The 20,877-nt window shown below is 42.6% G+C and overlaps 2 protein-coding genes across 8 annotated transcripts in view; one reads left to right on the top strand and one right to left on the bottom strand.

Moving 5' to 3' along the window:
* The window catches only part of LOC122550082 (integrin beta-1-like), an 80,719-nt gene extending 63,390 nt beyond the window's left edge, over positions 1 to 17,329 (bottom strand). Inside the window, exon 1 of the mRNA XM_043690610.1 lies at positions 17,109 to 17,329. The gene's annotated coding sequence lies outside the window, so the exon portion shown is untranslated. The remainder of the gene's footprint in view (positions 1 to 17,108) is intronic.
* Positions 1 to 20,877, top strand: part of LOC122550083 (integrin beta-1-like) — a 279,698-nt gene that overhangs the window by 145,457 nt on the left and 113,364 nt on the right. The gene's annotated exons all lie outside the window — the stretch shown is intronic.

Below are 20,877 nucleotides of genomic sequence, written 5' to 3' on the forward strand. Positions count from 1 at the left end.
GGGTTGTACTGGGTCTTTTAAGTTTGTTAGTTTTTGTTTGAGAGTGTTGGTGGGTTTGTGTGCTACTGGGATTCTGAAGGGTCTTAGTAGTCTGGCTGTCATTTCTGAAACTACTTTTGATGAATGGTAAGGTGGTTAGGGTTTCTGGCTGTGTTTGGTCTGCTTCTCGTGGTTTGTTCTTGAGGAATCTGCGGACTGTATTTTTTGAGTATCCGTTCTTCTTGAATACGTTGTATAGGTGGTTCTCTGTTTTTCCAAGTTCATCTGTGCTGCAGTGTGAGGTGGCTCGTTGGAATAGTGTTCTGATACAGCTTCGTTTGTGTGTGTTGGGATGGTTGCTGGTATAGTTAAGTATTTGGTCAGTGTTTGTCGGTTTTCTGTATATGCAGGGTTGTAGTTCTCCGTTGTCCTTTCTTTCAACTGTGATGTCCAGGAATGCGAGTTTGTTGTCAGTTTCCTCCTCCTTGGTGAACTTTATGCCTGTGAGGGTGTTGTTGATGATGTTAAATGTCTTGTCTATCTTGTTTCGTTTTGTGATGACAAAGGTGTCATCTACGTAGTGGACCCAGATTTTTGGTTTGATGGTTGGTAGGGCTGTTTGTTCTAGTCTTTGCATTACCACTTCTGCTATGAATCCTGATAGCGGGGATCCCAAGGGTGTGCCATTGGTTTGTTTGTTTGTTTGCGAACAGGAAATGACATCACCACAAACCCCAGGAACCCCATCCAGGACAAACCTATAAATAGAAAGCAGGAGACAACAGCTTCGCTTCACTTGGAGGTTGCCACTGATGATGTTACCTAGCCAGGTAATGAAACGTCTGGATATCAAACCTACAGCTCAGCGAGCAAACCTACACCCTAAGTTAATTTTGATTTGTTTTTATTTGCAGAAAGCAATTGCAGCAAACTCACGTAAAGCATAAGTGATACTGGAGCGAAGCTGCAAAGCACAGGCTATCAATCTTGCAAAGCATTAGCACAGAAACATTTTGTTAAGTGTGCTGTCTCTACAAATGCTGCCAGATTCAGTATTTCTAGGTTTTTCTGTTTCTTTAAGAGTCCCAACATTTTCAGCATTTTGGCTTTGTATAGCACTGAAGTCTGATTCCACTGCCATGCTAATCTCGTCCATTCCCAACACAAAAAACAAAATTTACTTAATTTTTCACACAAAACTAATTCACACAAAACTAACTGAATGCTGTAAAAGAAAGATAAAGATGCATTCCTGCCTGATGAAGCATGGTATCTATGGAACATTGTACCACCTGTGTTATTAATCTGGCTTGAAAAACACAATAGTCCTTGTAGCTCAAAAAAAAGTTTGTCCTACGTACACTGCAGTCGACCAGACTCTGGATTCTAAATAAAACTACCAATTTTACAAAGAGTTTTGAGATTGCCAGGAGTAGTACTTTCTAAATGGTGAAATGCAGAGAGCTTCCAAATATGTATTCTAACCAAAGATGCTACTAGCAAACAACATTTTTAAGACTACCTGAATCCAGTGTATGAGAAACTCAATGCTTCCCCTGCTGTTCAAGTTCAAAAAAATTTGATCACAATTAAACAAAGTTCCCTGCAAAATACAGAGTATGTTAAACTGACTGACTTGCAGTTTCTTGCTTTGGTCTCCTCCTTTCTTGAAAAGGGGAGTTAGATTATTTTCTTTGGATTCACTACCATGGCAGTCATTTCGCGAAGATTTAGGATGAAGACCATCAGGATCTGGGGACTTGTCAGCTTTTAGCTCAAATAACTTTCCTGATGTGTACCTTTTCCTGATGATTGTAATTGTTTCAAGTTTTGCCCTGCCTTAGACTTATAATTATTTGTGGGATAATATTTAAGCCATCCAAATTATCTAGTCTAATTAATCCATTTGTTAGCTTTCATGACGATGGAAATAATTAATCAATCCAATTTTAATTGGACATTATCAGATCTAGAATACCTTGGCTCTTGGTTGGCTCCATACATGCTGCTTTAAGAAAACCCTCCAAAAACATTCCATAAACTCATCTCCCTGATTACTTTTGTCAATCTGATTCATCCGAACTGTATGCAGATTAAAACCACCCATGATTACCACTGCACCTCTCTCAGAAGTCCCCCACTACTATATCCTGCATATCTGGGCGTACAGTGAGGTTAATGTAAGGGAACCTGTAAACTACTCCCACACATGAACTCTTAATTTTCCTACATCGGTTGCACATCTTGCTCTTTCAAACAATCTTCATCTTTCCTTATTGTATTAACAATTTCCTTATTTGAGCGACCACACCTTTTTTCCTAGTTTCCAACTTTCTGAAATATTGAATATTTCAGTTCCCAGGCTTGGTCACCCTGCAAATATGCCTCTAATGGGAATAAGTATTCATTTGTGTTAAGAATTCATCCATTTCCTTATGACTACTGCATCCTTTTATCTCTTTATTGAAAAAGTTTTTTTTAAACAATATTATAAAAATTCAGAATGTAGTATAACAATCTTGTATCGCAAAAACATTAACAGTAAACTACCTACTACCCTACAAACCAAACCTATCACAAAGGTACAGAACAATAAGCTATAATTTGATACATAATTGAATTTAGCAAATTAGTTTAAATTATCTTAACTTATACTAAACAAACCTAATTTAGCCTAGATTAAGTCAAACTAGATAAAATCAACTTAATTTAAGTTACACCACCTTGCACACCTCCAACAAAGCTCCCATCCATGGGAGCATCAACCACCTTACCTGCATTTATTCAAGTCTCCTCCCTCCAAGGCCCCCAGACTGCCAGACCCGACCCTCATGGCTAAATAAAGGCCCTGGTTAATATGGTCGACAAGGCCATGTCTATGTAATTTAAAAAGGGCCGCCACACCTTATAGAATAGTTCCGTTTTCGGGTGCAACACATTCATAAGAAAATCCAGAAGAAACATGCTCCATTATTAATCTACGCCATCCCATCTGATCTGGGGTTTTTTTTTCGGAGGTCCAGCTCATTAAAATGCTCTTCCTTGCACAATATGTGAGAATGTTGAATAATCACTTTCCTTGTTCATCTAATGAAGAATCCCAAAAGGAGGGATACCAGATCCGCCCTTGGGGGGGGGGGGACTTGAATAAATGTGGGTAAGATGGTTGATGCTCCCGTGGATGGGAACTTTGTTGGAGGTGCACTAGGTGGTGTAACTTAATTTAAGTTTGGTTTGAGTTGAGTGAATTTAAGTTGATTTTATCTAGGTCAACTTAATCAAGGCTAAATTAGGTTAGTTTAGTATAAGTTAAGCTAATTTAAACTAATTTGCTAAGTTCAATTATGTATCAAATTATAACTAGAAACTAACTTCAATTCCCAGGATCTCCTCCACCTCATTCACTATGGCATCCCAGTACCTACGAATCTCATGGCACAACCGCAGACAATGCGTGAGGGTGCCAGTGCTCATTTTATATTTAGGGCACCCTGGAGATGCTCCTTTCTTGAATTTACTAATTATTCCAAGGCCATATGGGCTCTGTGGAGAATCTTCAATTTCATTGCATATCGAGACGTTTTTCACATTCTCCCATAAGTCCTCCCACGTTTTAGACAAAATTTCTACCCCTAGTTCCTGACTCCAGACTCTGGAGAATCTTTCCATATCTTCCAAGGTGCCCCCTTCTGTAAATTATATAGAGCACCGACAAAGAGTTTCTGCACACTGAGGGACTCTTCTCTTCATGTCGGACTTGTAGAGCTGAGTTAAAAGCATGGTTCTTCTCCGTATATAATCCCTGACCTGAAAATAACAGAAGAGGTCCCAACTGGGTGGCTCATACTTGTGACTTTACTGGTCATAAGACATCAGGACCTCTCCCTCAAATAGGTCTCCCAGACAGGAGACTCCCCTGACCGCCCATACTTTAAAGCCAGAATCTATTGACCCCTGCCTGAATCCTGGGGCTCCAACTAAGGGGGCAAACTGAGGTCTTATGGTGGTTGCCCTCGCCCTGCCGCATCATCCTCCACACTTTAACCCTGTTGATGACAAATCAGTCTTCGACAATGCTCAATAACAGGTTTCATCCTATCCATAAACAGCAAATTAAGGAGAGGACTCTTTGCCTGGGAAGCCTCGATGTCAAGCCATATTGACCTCAGATCTTTCCACACCCAGTCACTCCCACATGACAGTGAATTTAAGGCGTTGCGCCGGAGGACAATAGTTGTTCAGGGTACCGTATTCCTCCCCATGTACTAAGGCCTTCAGGATGATCAACCACCCATATTCATCCTTAATTTGGGCTATTATCTGAAATGGGAGGTTCTTCTGTACTAGTACGGCCACTCCTCTACTTTTAGAATTGAAAGAGGAAAAGAATATCCTATCAAACCCTTGCTACTGTAATTTCAAACGTTTCTTGTCACTCAAGTGTGTTTCTTGTAGCAAGGCGATGTCAACCCTCTCCTGAGGTTTGACAGCACCTTTTTTCTTTTGATTGGGGAAAGACTCCCCTTTATGTTTCAGGTGCACCATCTTAACCGTCCAAAGTGGCCCACGGCCCGAGGTGAAGAAGCTTACTCATGGTGTGCCGAACAAAGAAAAAAAACATGATTCAAAAAGTCTAAAACAACCATTACAAATACTACAAAAACTTTCTAAAACAAAAGCTCACCACTACTCCTAAATTAACAAAGAACAAATTAATGGAGATTCCCCCTCACCCATAAGGGGCAGTCACCCTAATCCTTACTACCATCATGATTTCATCCAGCTAAGGACGTGCCCAAAACCCAAGCAGTACAGGAGTCAGCGAGTCGTGAGTTCGTGGAATGCCCTGCCAGTAGCAGTGGTGGACTGTCCCTCATTATGGGCATTTAAGCGGGCATTGGATAGGCATATGGAGGATAGTGGGCTAGTGTAGGTTAGGTGGGCTTGGATTGGCGCAACATCGGGGGCCGAAGGGCCTGTACTGCGCTGTATTCTTCTATGTTCTATGAGACAAAGAAAACCTATTATTTACACATATGAACATCAAAAAGTGGATGCCCAACCCATCCACCCCATACGTCAACCTCATTTGTCTCTTATTAAAAGAGATAACCACCCCACACCAAGAAAAACACAAGTGAATAACAGAAATTAGTAAAAGAAAAAGGGAAATTTTACATCCAACCAATACCAAGCATATAAAACCAACAACCAAGAGAGCAAAGGATATACCATTGTCTATAATTTTTTTCTGATCCAGACCATTTCAAAGTGTTTGGGAAGTCCCTTGCTTTCTCTGCTGAGTCAAAATTGTAAACAGACCGTCCATGGTTAAAATGCAGTATTGCTGAGTACCTCACAGGGTACTGGATATTCAGGGGTCTCAACCTTTTCCTGACTTCATCAAAAGATTTTCTCTTCTTGATTATAGCCCCAGAGAAATCTTGGAAAAGCATAACTTTCAACCCCTTGTAGACCAGGGCCTGAGACTCTTTCCATCCTTTTGGAGATTTCCATCATCATTTGTTTCTCCTTGTAACACTGGAGTCGCATTAGGATTGGGCAGGGGTGCTGATCCAACCCGCACCTGCGCATCACTATCCAGGGGTCCTGCTCCACACACACCTGGCCCAACTCTACTTCCAGTCCTAGAAACTGCAGGATTCACTGCTCCAGGAAGCTGACCAGGCTCTCACCTTCTCCACGTTCTGGGAGCCCGACTAACCATAAGTTCTTCCTTCGACCTCAACCGCCAACCTTGTCCAGCAGAGCCCCAACCTGGCCTTCCAGTGTTTGGATCCTCTACACAGAATTCTCCGTTGTGGGCTCAGATATTGTGATCCTTTGTTTGACCGCAGTGACGTGTCGATCCAGCACTTGGATCTCCTACTTACACTTCTGCCGCGTGGCAGAGATCGATTCCAGCGCGAACTCTTTTTCTTGGAGTTTTAAATTCTGTTGTTCCAGTGGGTTCATGGGCACCACCACAGGAGTCAGGGTCGTGGTCACGGCCACGGGTGTGCCCGACACTGTAGGGGAGTACCCTGCTTGCTGCTATCCTTGTACTCCCCATTTGTGGGGCAAAACCCAAAAAAGGTCCACTACATCCGACTTGGTCAACAAATCAGGATGGAAGACTACACTGAAGTAAAATGGAGATGCTCTTCTCCAGTCAGCACAGAAAAATTAAACAAAATGATGGACAACTTATTCATTAAGCAGCAATTACAAGTAACAACTTGTATGATTTATAAAAGCAACATTAGGACTCAGGTTGAAACACAATTTGTTGAAGTTTTAAACATTTATTTGAAATGCATTATTTTATAGATTCATTTTCCTCCTGTAGCATGCATCTCTCAAAATGAATGCACTTATAAAGGATCTTTACCATGAATTTTGGCCAGAAAGATGCAGGAAAAGAAAGCAACTGCACAACAACTAACGCTGCTTTCTATTCATCATTGGTTATTCATGGCAAATGGCAATCGTAGAAACAAAGACTACTGCAGCTGAAGAAAAAGCCCTCCACTACAACTTGGTGACTAAAGATGGATAACCAACGCGATCTTACAGATATTACTCCTATTTCTAGATTTAAAGGGAAACAAAAAGAGGAAAATTAGCAAACGGTCTGTTTGAGAATGGTGGCTTCTGAACTTTTTGAAGGGGAGAGGAATTAAAACAAACGGTTAAGATATTTATATAAAGAATTCCAGAGAGTGTGGTATAAGCTGATTGCTCTCCCCAGGTGGAGCAGATGAGAGACAAATGTACAGACCAACGTCAGGAGATTGAAGACATGGACTGAGATGGAAACTTTGTGTCCTGCCAAAATAGTTAAGAGACTATCAGGGATGGGAAAACAAAACTTAGAACAGGAAAAATGTGGTGGCAGACTTATTAAGCAGGTGTCATTTTTTTTCAACGTGGAAGACTAATAGATAGTGATAGAACTCTAAAGCCTTGACCAACTACGATGAAGTCCGTTGAAAATAGGCTAAAGCCTTGAAAATAACTCAGATTTTGACAGATCAGTGTAATACTAAAGAGCAAAGGTGCCATCTTTGTGTTGTCCAATTAAACCAAGGCTCAATTGTTTGTTCAGTCAAATGTGAATAGGTTTTCTAAGATATAGCCAAAAGAATCAAGGGAATTGAACCAGCCAACATCTGTCTCTTAATCAACACTAGCAAGAAGAGACCAACTGTTAATAATCTCATTGATGCTCATGACCTGTCCATTACTTTTGCCTGCAAAATACAAAATTAAAAATACCTCGCTGGCTAAGACTTAGAGTTATGCAGCATGGAAACTGACCCTTTGTTCGAACTAGTCCTAGAGTCATAGTCCACACCAACCGTGTTCCCAAACTAAACTAGTCCCACTTATCAGCGTTTGGCCCATATCCCTCCAAACCTTTCCTATTCATGTACTCCTACAAATGTCTAAAATGTTGTAACTGTACTTGCATCTACTACTTCCTCTGGCAGTTAATTTCACTCGTGAACCACCTGTATAAAAAAAGGTTGCCTCATGTCCTTTTTAAATTTATCTCCTCTCACCTTGAAAATATGCCCCCTAGTTTTAAACTCCCCCCATCCTAGGGGGAAGACCCTTGTTTGTCTCCTTATTTATGCCCCTCAAACTAGGCTCCAGTGAAAAAAGTCCCAGCCTATCTTTATAACTTAAACCTTCCATTCCTAGTAATATCCTGCTAGATCTTTTCTGAACCCTCTCCAATTTGAAAATATCCTTCCTATAGCAGGATGATAAGAACTGTACACAGTACTCCAGAAAAGCCTCACTGTCTTGTACAACTTCAACATGATATCCCAATACCTATACTCAAAATATCTGAGCAATGAAGGCAAGTGTGCTAAACACTTTCTTAATCACCCTGTTTACATGTGATGCATTATGTACCTAAACCCTTAAGTGCCTCTATCCTATATCATCCAGGGCACTACCATGAATTACATTAGTCACACCTTTATTTGTTTTACCAAAATGGAATACCTCACATTTATCCAAATTAAACTCCATCTGCCACTCCGCAGTCCATTGACCCAACTGATCAAGATCTCTTTGTAATAGAGTCATAGGGATGTACAGAGTTGAAAATGTGTTGCTGGAAAAGCGCAGCAGGTCAGGCAGCATCCAAGGAACAGGAGAATCGACATTTCGGGCATAAGCTCAGCTCTGATCTCCAGCATCTGCAGCCCTCACTTTCTCCTCATAGGGTCTGTTTCCATGCTGTACATCCCTTCGATCCAACCCGTCCATGCCTACCAGATATCTCAACCCAATCTAGTGCCACATGCCAGCACCCGACCCATTTCCCTCCAAACCTTCCCTATTCATATACCCAACCAAATGCCTCTTAAATGTTGCAATTATACCAGCCTCCACCACTTCCTCTGGCAGCTCATTCCATACACGTACCACCCTCTGCGTGAAAAAGTTGCCCCTCAGGTCTCTTTTATATCTTTCCCCTCTCACCCTAAACCTATGCCCTTTAGTTCTGGACTCCCCAACCCCAGGGAAAAGACTTTGCTTATTTACCCTATCCATGCCCCTTATGATTTTGTAAACCTCTATAAGGTCTCACCTCAGCCTCCGACGCTCCAGGGAAAACAGCCCCAGCCTGTTCAGCCTCTCCCTATAGCTCAAATCCTCCAACCCTGGCAACATCCTTGCAAATCTTTTCTGAACCCTTTCAAGTCTCACAACATCTATCTGATAGGAAGGAGACCAGAATTGCTTGCAATATTCCAACAGTTGCCTAACCAATGTCCTATACAGCCACAACATGACCTCCCAACTCCTGTACTCAATACTCTGACCAATAAAGGAAAGCATACCAAACGCCTTCTTCATTATCCTATCTACCTGTGACTCCACTTTCAAGGAGCTATGAACCTACACTCCAAGGTCTCTTTGTTCAGCAACACTCCCTAGGACCTTACCATTAAGTGTATAAGTCCTGCTCAGATTTGCATTCCCAAAATACAGCACCTCACATTGAATTAAACTCCATCTGCCACTTCTCAGCCCATTGGCCCATCTGGTCAAGATCCTGTTGTAATCTGAGGTAACTGTCTTCACTGCCCACTACACCTCCAATTTTGGTGTCATCTGTAAACTTACTAACTGTACCTCTTATGCACACATCCAAATCATTTCTGTAAATGACAAAAAATAGAGGACCCAGCACCGATCCTTGTGGCACTCCACTGGTCACAGGCCTACAGTCTGAAAAACAACCCTCCATCACCACCCTCTGTCTTCTACCTTTGAGCCAGTTCTGTATCCAAATGGCTAGTTCACCCTGTATTCCGTGAGATCTAACCTTGCTAATAAGTCTCCCATGGGGAATCTTGTCAAACGCCTTACTGAAGTCCATATACATCACATCCACCGCTCTGCCCTCATCAATCCTCTTTGTTACTTCTGCATAAAACTCAATCAAGTTTGAGAGACATGATTTCCCACGCATAAAGCCATGTTCACTATCCTTAATCAGTCCTTGCCTTTCCAAATACATGTACATCCTGCCCCTCAGGATTCTCACCAACAACTTGCCGACGTTGGGCTCACTGGTCTATAGCTCCCTGGCTTGTCCTTACCACCCTTCTTAAACAGTGGCACCACGTTAGCAAACCTCCAGTCTTCTGGCACCTCACCCGTGACTATTGACGATACAAATATCTCAGCAAGAGGCCCAGCAATCACTTCTCTAGCTTCCCACAGAGTTCTAGGGTACACCTGATCAGGTCCTGGGGATTTATCCACCTTTAAGCATTTCAAGACATCCAGCACTTCCTCCTCCGTAATATGGACATTTTGCAAGGTGTCATCATCTATTTCCCTACAGTCTATATCTTTCATATCCTTTTCCACAGCAAATACTGAATCAAAATACTCATTTAGTATCTCCCCCATTTTCTGCAGCTCCATACAAAGGCAATTTTGCTGATCTTAAGTAACATTCTTCATCGTCCATTATACCACCAATTTTGGTGTTAGACACAAACTTACTAACCAAATCTGCTAAATTCTCATCCAAATCATGAATATAAAATGACAAATAAATGTAGACCCAATACTGATCTGTAGCGCACTGCTGGTCACAGGCCTCCAGTCCCAAAACAACCCTCACCACCATGGCCTCTGACCATCAAGCCAATTTTGTATCCAATTGGCAAGTGCTCCCTGAATGCCATGTTATCTAACTTTCAGATGCACAAATGATGTGAAAGGCATGTGCTAGGAAGTGAATAAAAACACTGCAATATGAGGTAGATGCCAGTGGGGAAATGTAGTGATTCATCAAATCACAGTAAGATATTCAAATTTATGTTAGTTAAGGATAAACGTTTGCCAGGATACAAGAGAAACCTCTTGTTCATCTTCAAATTATGTTACAGAATTTTTTCGCCATTACAAAAAGGATCAGGCCGTTTCTTGTCTCAGTGCAAAGTCTGCACATCAAACATTAGCTGGGCCCCCAACAAATCTAAGCAATGCTCTACTGGCCCACCTATCAGCAGGTTAACCAATAACCCAGTCAAACAATATTGCTTGACTTTACAGAAGAAATAAATATAAAGCAACTTTTGTGACAATATACATGACATTTGCTTTGTCCATCAATCCTACATTGGAATTTGCTCTGTTTACATGGATTAAACCTGAGCTTTTCTTTAGTCATTATAAAAATATCTTCTAAAACATTTACTTGGTAATATTAAAGCATAAAGTATTTCAAGATATAAATGCAAAAATAAACATCCAAAAAACTGACTGATGTGCAAGATTACAAATGGCTGTTGCAAGATACCTGAAGCAGAGATAATTTTCTGTTCAATGTAAAAAGATGAGAGTTTAGTTCTCTATATTCTTAACATACACCAAATTGTGTATGCCAGTTCTCAGCCCAAGCTGGAAAATAAATTGCTCGGGTCTTGCTGCACATGGACACAAGCTACTTCAGTATAAATCATTAATGATGTTGAACATAACGGCATCATCAGCAAACATTCCTATGTCTGACCTCATGATGGAAGGACGGAAACTAATGCAGCAGCTGAGGATGGTTGAGCCCAGGAAAAACCCTAATAACTTCACAGAATTATATACACCTAGACTGAGATGACTGACAAACAACCAAAACAACCCTTCTTTGTACCAGATATGACTTTACATAGTTGAATACTTCACTTCTGATTTCCATGAACTCCAAATTGTGTATGCCAGTTCTCAGCCCAAGCTGGAAAATAAATTGTTCGGGTCTTGCTGCACATGGACACAAGCTACTTCAGTATAAATCATGAATGCTCCTTGTTACCACACAATGCGTGCTTAATATTAAGGGCAGAGGTAAAAACAATGACTGCAGATGCTGGAAACCAGATTCTGGATTAGTAGTGCTGGAAGTGTACAGCAGTTCAGGCAGCATCCAAAGAGCAGCGAAATCGACATTTCGGGCAAAAGCCCTTCATCAGTCAGTATGGCCTCACCTCTAGAGTTCAGCTCTTTTATCTATGCTTGTATCAAACTGGAGATATTTGAGGAGTTTGCTCCTCCTGTTAGCTGTTTAACTGTCCACCATTCATGCTTGGATGTGATGAGATTTCAGAGATTAGATTTAATTCATTTATTGTGGAATTGCTTAGCACTGTCTACTACGCTAGCATTTACCATATGACACATTCAGACTAGAGGCTACAGTTCTTGCTTTCCCTTTCTTGAATAGGGCAACATATTAGCATTTTCAATCCACTGGAACCCTTCTCCAATCCACTGAGTTCTGAAATATTTTAACACATAAAAAGGTGGATAAATCCTCAGGACCCACCTGATTAGGTGAACCCTGAAACTCTGCAGGAAGCTCAGAAAGTGATTTGCTGGGCCCCTTATTGATATATTTGTAAATTTGATAGACACATGTGAGGTGCTGGAAGACTGAGGTTAGCTAATGTGGTGCCAGTATTTAAGAAAGGTGGTAAGGAAAAGCCAGAGAACTGTCGACCAGTAAGCCTGACATCAGTAGTGGGCAAGTTGTTGGAAAAAGTCGTGACGGACAGGATTTACATGTATTTGGAAAGGCAAGGACTGATTGGGGCTAGTCAACGTGGCTTTGTGCATGGGAAATCACGTCTCACTAACTTGAGATTTTTGAAGGAATAACAAAGAGGATTGATGAGGGCAGAGAGGTGGACATGATCTGTAGTGGACAGTGAAGAAGGTTACCGCAGAATGGGATTTTGACCAGATGGGACAATGGACCAAGGAGCGGCATATGGAGTTTAATTTAGATAAACGAGAGGTGCTGCATTTTGGAAAGGCAAATCAGGACAGGACGTATACACTTAATGGTAAAAGCCCTAGGGAGTGCTGCTGAACAAAGAGACCTTGGAGTGCAGGCTCAGTTCTTTGAAAGTGGAGTCGCAAGTAGATAAGATAGTGAAGGCGGCGTTTGCTATGCTTTTCTTTATTGGTCAGAGCATTGAGTATAGGAGTTGGGAGGTCATGCTGCAGCTATACAGGATGTTGGTTAAGCCACTTTTGGAACACAGGTAGAAAACCCTTTATCCAAAATCCCAAAATCCGAAAAACTCCAAGTCTGAAGGTTTTTTCCTCATTAATAAGGATGTCTGGCGTGCAAACAGTTGACCCCAAGTTGACACCCATTCGATGCATGTCACTCAGATGCGATGTTGGGGGCTTGGCCCAGCACTGGCAGGCCTCGATTCTCGCTCAAGGCCCGCTTTACTCACTAAGTCTGCTTCTCCGGTAAGATATTTTAGAATTTCACGGTCACTTATTCTGAAATTTGAAAAATTCTGAATTCCAAAAAAACAGCTGGTCCCGAGCATTTCAGATAAAGGATTGTGCACCTGTATTGTGTGCAATTCTGATCTCCCTCTTCTCGGAAGGATGTTGTGAAACTTAAAAGGGTTCAGAAAAGATTTACAAGGATGTTGTTGGAGTTGGAGGGTTAAAGCTCTAGGCAGAGGCTGAGTAGGCGGAGGGGTGATCTTATAGAGGCTTATAAAATCATGAGGGGCATGAATAGGATAAATAGACAAGGTCTTCTCCCTGGGTTGGAGGGTGTCCAGAACTAGAAGGCATAGGTTTAAGATGACAGGTGAAAGATTTAAAATGGGCCTAAAGAGCAGCTTTTTCATGCACAAGGTGGTATGTACATGGAATGCCAGAGGAAGTGGAGGAGGCTGGTACAATTACAACATTTAAAAGGCATATGAATAAGAAGGGGTCAGAGGGATATGGACCAAGTGCTGGCAAATGGGGACTAGATTAGTTTAGGCTATCTGGTCGGCATGGATGAATTGGACCAAAAGGTCTGTTTCCATGCTGTATGTTTCTATGACTCTGACCAATGCCTCCCACTTAAAACCTTTGATGCAGGTCATTGAGTCTTGGAAACTGGTCTGCCTTCAGTCCCATAAATTGCTGGTCTCTTGTGAAAGAGACTTAAAATATCTCTCTTTCCATTTGTACCATGCTTATCTGGTACCTTTAGAATGTTTGTGTCTTCCTTTGCTAAGAGTGATGCAAAATATTAATTTAATTTATCTGTAATTTACTGTTCCCCGTTATCAATTCTCCAGGTGCATCCTCTAAAGGGTCCCAACGCTTACTTTCAAAACTAAATTGGTTCTTCCTTTTTAATGGTTCCCACACTGCCTGCAGCATATCTAGTCTACTAGCTATGTCCTTTCAAAATCAGCTAGTTCAGTTAGTCATGGCACTAATGAGCTACGCTTGGTAATGGATATTGAAGCTTCCGACTTGGTATATTCTGGACACTCAATGTTCACATGAAGTACTAAGTAATCAGCTGAGGGGTCAGTAGGTGGCAATCAGCAGGAGATTTCCTTGTTTGAGATTTTGGAAAAGATCTGTAGCTCAGGTTGTGGATCAGGTTATACGTTTACTCGCTGATCTGGTGGGTTTGTTCTCAGATGTTTCGTCACCATGCTAGGTAACATCATCAGTGAGGCTCCAGTGGAGCATTGATGTTTTGTCCTGCTTGCTATTTGTGTCTTGGTTTGTCGTGGTAGGTAATATCATTTTCAGTTCTGGTTCTGAGAGGTTGGCAAATGGAGTCCAAAACTGTGTTTGTTAATGGAGTTCCAGTCTGAATACCAGGCTTCTACGAATTCCCACGCATTTCTATGTTTAGCCTGGTCCAAAGATGTATGTATTGTCCCAGATGAACTACTGTCCCGCTTCATGTGTGCACGGATATCAACGATAGTTGGTCATTTTGGTCAACACCCACAGAAGGAGCTGCATCAGCCCATCATTTAAACAGGCCAAAAGAAAAGCTGAGGAAAAACACCTAGACAACATAATCAGGAACAATGGTTGCCCAATAAGCGTAGTCTGCCAATTCCTGCACAACAAACCTTAACAGAAAGACACAACACACCCAGAGACTCTAGCCACGCTACCAGACAACAAAGACATTTCAGAGATGATAACCAGACTACTCTGGCCCCTAGGCATCATGGTAGCCCACAAACCTACCACCACACAAACAGCTCATGATGAATTTAAAGGACCACGCACCCACAGCCTTAGAGTCTTAGATATGTACAGCACAGAAATAGACCCTTTGGTCCAATTCGTCCATGCCGGCCAGATATCCCAACCCAATCTAGTCCCACCTGCCAGCACCCAGCCCATATCCCTTCAAACCCTTCCTATTCATATACCATTCAAATGCCTCTTAAATCTTGCAGTTCTACGAGCCTCCACCACTTCTTCTGGCAGCTCATTCCATACACGTACCACCCTCTGCAAGAAAACGTTGCCCTTTAGGTCTCTTTTATATCTTTCCCCTCTCACCCTAAACCTATGCCCTCTAGTTCAAAGAGGATTGATGAGGGCAGAGCGATAGATGTGATCGATATAGACTTCAGTAAGGCATTTGTCAAGGTTCCTCATGGTTGACTGGTTAGCAAGGCTAGATCACATGGAATACAGGGAAAACTAGCCATTTGGATACAGAACTGGCTCAAAGGTAGAAGACAGAGTGAAGGTGGCGGAGGGTTGCTGTTCAGACTGGAGGCCTGTGACCAGTGATGTGCCACTAAGCTTACACTACAGACATACACAGAACAAGTGGTACTACTGAAGGGCTACTGGTAAAAGTGCAGCTAAGGGACCACTGTGCTGAACTGCCTCTGTATGTAGTGAAAGGTGACTAACCTGCATTATTCAAACACTCTTAGTTACAGAAATTAAAGTTAAATTGAGGCGTAGTTAATAGCTGGCAGAATCAAAAGCGGAAAGAATGTCATATACAAAATACTTTGCAAGGACTACAACAAACATTACATCGGACAGATGGGCAGGGAACTAGCTGCCAGGACACGTGAGCAACAACTAGCCAGCAAAAGACATGCCCAACTATCACTCATATCCATACACACTGATGAAGAGGAACACCAGTTTGACTGGAACAATACACCCATCCTGGAACAGGATGAACAAAGACACACATGGGAATTCCTCGAGGCCTGGCATTAAAATTGGAATCCCACTAACAAACATATAGGTTGGGACCCCATTTACCAAACTCTCAGAAACAGAACTGGAAATGATATCACCTACCACAACAAACCAAGACACATAAATAGCAAACAGGACAGAACACCAACGCTTCACCAGAGGCTCACTGATGTTGCCGAGCCTGGTGACAAAACATCTGAGAACAAACCCACCAACTCAGTAGGTCCACACCCACCAAAGCAATGGGTCTGCTTTGCCAGTGGGATAAGACATATCCAGTAGTGGATATTGGTGTCTGGCACCTTGTCTGTAAGGCACAATTCCATAAGGAATTCTACCTGTTACAGAATCAATAGTACTGTTCTTATTGTTATTTCAGACAAGATCAATTAATTGAAGAGGCAATGCAGTAATTGTTTTTTTTCCCCACAGCTTCAGTCTAGCAACCATCACTCGTCAATGCACAGTGCTGTAAGCAATAGAAATAGTACCTGAAGAATCAAACAATGTTTTCAAAAGCGTATGTTTTCTTGGCTTAAATTCTAAGACAAACCACGTTTGTGGGCAGCAGTAAAACTGAATCCTTAAGTTTACTGATTCATTTTGGAAGATAGATTCACACTTCTCTAAACTCAAGTAAATATTGAAAATTGAACTAAGATTAATCTTCCTTAACGGACATTAATACAGAAACAAAACCTTGCTGAACCTTATTTCCTTATTTGTCCATTTGCGATAAGTAGTATAAATAGATCGCAGTCCATCATTTGCACAGCACAAAGCCTAAAAACGCCTGTTATATCACTTTTTACATATCTACAACACAGTATTTCACAATCTTAAAGAACCAAATGTCCCTAAAACTGTCCAAAGTGTGACCTTTTCTCCAACTAGTTAAAGCTGAGATGATTAATAAAAGGCAGTCAGACGGCCGTCATCTTTTTCAGACAAAAGACGAGGCAAAACAATATACACGCCCTAAGGCCACTAAAAAAGAGATTGGTATGCAGCATGCTTCAGAACAAACTCCAGTTGTTTAAATGCCACTAAGAACATTCAAGGTTATGTATCTGAAGATTCAGATAGAGAACACAAATCAAAGCTAAAAGAAAATCACTTCTACATGGCACTAAGTTTTTGTGTGTGTGTGTGTGTGGGGAGAGGGGAGGAGAGTGTGTGTAAAGGCTCAATCTGGCCGACAAGAAATGCCCAAATTCTGAAAACCTAAAAACGTCCACGAAAACAGTTGCCTCCCGAGTTCCAGCAGTAAACTGGACTCGACAACACTCGGAGATTTATCACCCCTGCCCCGTCTCTCCGTGTCTGTGCATGTGTGTGTGTGTGTGTGGGAGAAAAAGATATATATTTAAAATAGCTGCATGTTCCCCACCCAAAAATAGGACATGTATCACATTCCTGCCCTTTTTGCGGCTGGAGATAGAACAGAAAAATAATCTTGTGAGGCTATCTCTGCCTTCCCTCGCTCAGGCTCAGGGGGCAGACACAAGACGGTGAAGAGAAGCCAGACTCCCACCGGCTTTTCCATTTAAGTTTATCCCCCACCCCCGGTCCGTGCCGCTTACCTTTAACACAAAAGTCTCTCAGACTAAGGATATGTACAGCCGTTAAGATTTATTGTGGCCCCGGCGGCGGTTGTTCTTCCCAGACGCTTCCTCCTTTTAACGTTTCAAAACAGCACTTTATCTTCGCTTTTTTTCCCCTCAACCTCCACCTCTAACCCAGGCTCCGTTTCTCTTCTCCGGGACGTCGCTCCGTCCAGCGGTGGCGGCGGCTCCCTTCTCTCTCTCTCACACACTTACTCACTCCGCCCGTGGGCTCCTCCTTCCAGCTCAGCCGAGCCGCTGCCGAATGGTCCCGAGCTCGGGACGAGCCGCTGCCGAATGGTCCTGAGCTCGGGACGAGCCGCTGCCGAATGGTCCCGAGCTCGGACGAGCCGCTGCCGAATAGTCCCGAGCTCGGACGAGGGGCGCTGCCGCCCCGCCCCGGAAACCCATACCAAACCGAACACGTCACTGCGTGGGCGGGGCGCAGTGTGAAGGATGATGTCATCGGCATGGTGTTCTGCAGTGGAAGGGTGACTTCAGACAGAACAATCCGCTTCACTCGTCTGCACTTTGGGACCGGCAACGCTACAACTTTTCCCTCAACTATTCAATTTCAGGCCTATGAAATATCGTTCTGCTCAACCCTACAAGGAAGAGAACAAAGTCTCTGAATGACTACAAAAATAACATTTCGCTTGTTTCATTTAATTTGAAGACTTTTAGTTTTAAAATTCATCCTGGGGGCTTTTGCCACAGCTAGCAAGACCAACCTTAGTTACCTGTTGCTTGAGAAGGTGAGCTATCTTCTTAAATTGAGGCATAGCTGACTGCAGAGAGATTAGATGCCAGCGCATGGCTGCGAGTGTGGAGCAGAGGATTCTGAAGGAGAACAGTTGCAGGTGGTTTTGAATTTGTAGTCTGTACTGGTTGTCCTGTACGGGTCCAAACTGTGCTGGTTTGAATGTAGTCCAGAGACCATGTGGGATCAGTTGGTTGCAGAGGCAAGCACTGAGGAAGCAGATGTGGCTGTGGTCGCGGGACTGTTTCAGGACATGGTTGAAGAGCTTCAGGGCAGAGGAGATGACCTGGGGGTTGCAGTGAGAGAAAGACTCACTGAGATTCTTGTAGAGAGAGGAGGAGAACATCTTCAAGGTAGGCATCCTTGCAAGAGGATTTGCAGTAAGGTTAAAATCAACTAGGCAAAAGTGAGGACAGCAGATGTTAGAGATCAGAGTAGTGCTGGAAAAGTACAGCATCCGAGGAGCAGGAAACATCCGAGGAGCAGGAAAATCGACGTTTCGGACAAAAGCCCTTCATCAGGTTTCCTATCTTAAGTTGCTGATATGGACTAGGCCAGACTACTCAAAACATTCTTGAGCAGGCAGCCCAGATCATAACTTTGCTATTTGTTCTGGTAAGTGTACACTGAAAATTACCCGCATTAAGTTAGCTAGGTTCACTACCAGGTTTAAAACAGACAAAAAATTTATTCACAAAATTATATAATGAAACATGAAGAACAGAATAAAGAACCCCTCCAGAACTCAGTCTATCTAAACTAGACTTAAGTATACTATTCCAAATATACACAACAGTCCCAATAAGCAAACCCCTTTAAGCACCAGTACAAATGGAACACATGCTTGTAGGTTGAAGTTAGAAGAGAGATGTTGTCTGAGAGTGGCTGTTGGTTTGTGTGCTGTTATGAGTCCTAGTGGTCGTAGTAGTCTGGCTGTCAGTTCAGAAATGTTCTTGATGTATGGTAACGTGGCTAGTCCTTTGGGTTGTGGCATGTCCTCATTCCGTTGTCTTTCCCTTAGGCATCTGTTGATGAAATTGTGCAGGTATCCGTTTTTGGCGAATACATTGTAGAGGTGTTCTTCTTCCTCTTTTTGCAGTTCTGGAGTGCTGCAGTGTGTTGTGACCCTTTTGAACAGTGTCTAGATGCAACTTCTTTTGTGTGTGTTTGGGAGGTTGCTTTCGTAGTTCAGGACTTGGTCTGTGTGTGTGGTTTTCCTGTATACATTTGTGGTGAATTCTGCATTCGGTGTTCTCTCAGACAACAACTCACCAGGGCAATGGACCTGATACCCAGCATGAGCAAAACCAAGGTAGTGTACAAAATCCCATGCAAGGACTGCACAGAACACTACATAGGACAAACAGGAAGACAGCTAACGATACGTATCCATGAACACCAACTAGCCATGAAACGACACGACCAGCTATCCTTAGTAGCCACACATGCAGATGACAAGCAACATGAGTTCGACTGTGACAACACTACTATTATAGGACAAGCCAAACAGAGAACAGCCAGGGAATTCCTAGAGGCATGGCACTCATCCACAGATTCTATCAACAAACACATCGGCCTGGACCCAGTGTACCAGCCACTACAGCGGACAGCTGGAACTGACAACCGGAAGCGGCAGAGACAAACCACTATAAATGCCGGAGGAAACATCACAGAAGCGCTTCACAGGAGGCTCCCAAGCACTGAGGATGTCACCTAGACAGGGGACGAAACGTTTGCAACACAAATTCCCGGCTCGGCGTACAGAACCACAACATCTATAATATATGCAAGAAGGATGTTCAAATGCCAGGGGAGTCACAAAGGTGTAGGCCACTGAGGACTGAGAAGAGGTTTTTAAAGTCATAAAGGGCTTAGACAGGATAAATAGACAAGGTATTTTCCCTGGGATGGGGAGTCCAGTCTAGGACATTAGGGTGAGAGGGGAAAGATTTTAAAATGACCTAAGGAGCAACTTTTTCATGCAAAGGGTGGTGTACGTATGGAATGAGCTGCCTGAGGAAATAGTGGAGGCTGGTGCACTTACAACATTTAAAAAGCATCTGGATGGGTACGAAAATAGGAAGGGTTTAGAGGGATATGGGCCAAGTGCTGGAAATGGGACTAGATTAATTTAGGCTATCTGGTCAGCATAGGTAAAAACAATGACTGCAGATGCTGGAAACCAGATTCTGGATTAGTGGTGCTGGAAGAGCACAGCAGTTCAGGCAGCATCCAAGGAGCTTCGAAATCGACGTTTCGGGCAAAAGCCCTTCATCAGGAATAAACCGGGTTGGATCGAAGGGTCTGTTTCCATGCTGTACATTTCTATGACTTTATGTGCAGAAATATTTTCGCCCAGACAGTGGTGAGCCTATGGAATTCACTGCCACAGAAAGTGGTTGAACCTAAGACCTTGAATGTTTTAAGGAGTTAGATATAGTTCTTAGGCTAATAGAATCAAAGGCTGTGGGAGAAAGCAGGAACAGAGTACTGAGTTGGATGATCAACTATGATCATATTGAATGGTGGAGCACTGTCAAAGGGCCAAATGGCCTAATTCAGCTTCTATTTTCTATGTTTCAGATGCCCACAGCCTTTTAGTGAAAATATTTTCCCTCAAATCCCTTTTAAATCTACAGCTCCTTACATTAAGCCTGTGCTGCTAGTTATTGACCCTGTTATTAAGGAGAAATGCTTTTCCCTATCTACTGTGTTTATGCCCCTCAGAACATTGTATATCTCAATCAGATCCCCCATCAGTCTTCTCTGCTCTAAAGGAAATGCCTATCTAGTCTCTCTTCATAGCTGAATCGCTCCAGCCTAGAGAACAAACTAGTGAATCTCTTTGCACTCTCTCTAGTTCAATTACAAGGTTCCTATACAACCACAACTGCACATTAGCAGTGGTCTAATTAAAGTCAAATGTAACTCCATCGTTACATCCTTGCTCGAGTATTCAATGCATTAATGGATAAAAACGTGTATCCC

The sequence above is a fragment of the Chiloscyllium plagiosum genome, chromosome 5, assembly GCF_004010195.1.
Source record: "Chiloscyllium plagiosum isolate BGI_BamShark_2017 chromosome 5, ASM401019v2, whole genome shotgun sequence".
In the NCBI taxonomy this organism is placed as follows: domain Eukaryota; kingdom Metazoa; phylum Chordata; class Chondrichthyes; order Orectolobiformes; family Hemiscylliidae; genus Chiloscyllium; species Chiloscyllium plagiosum.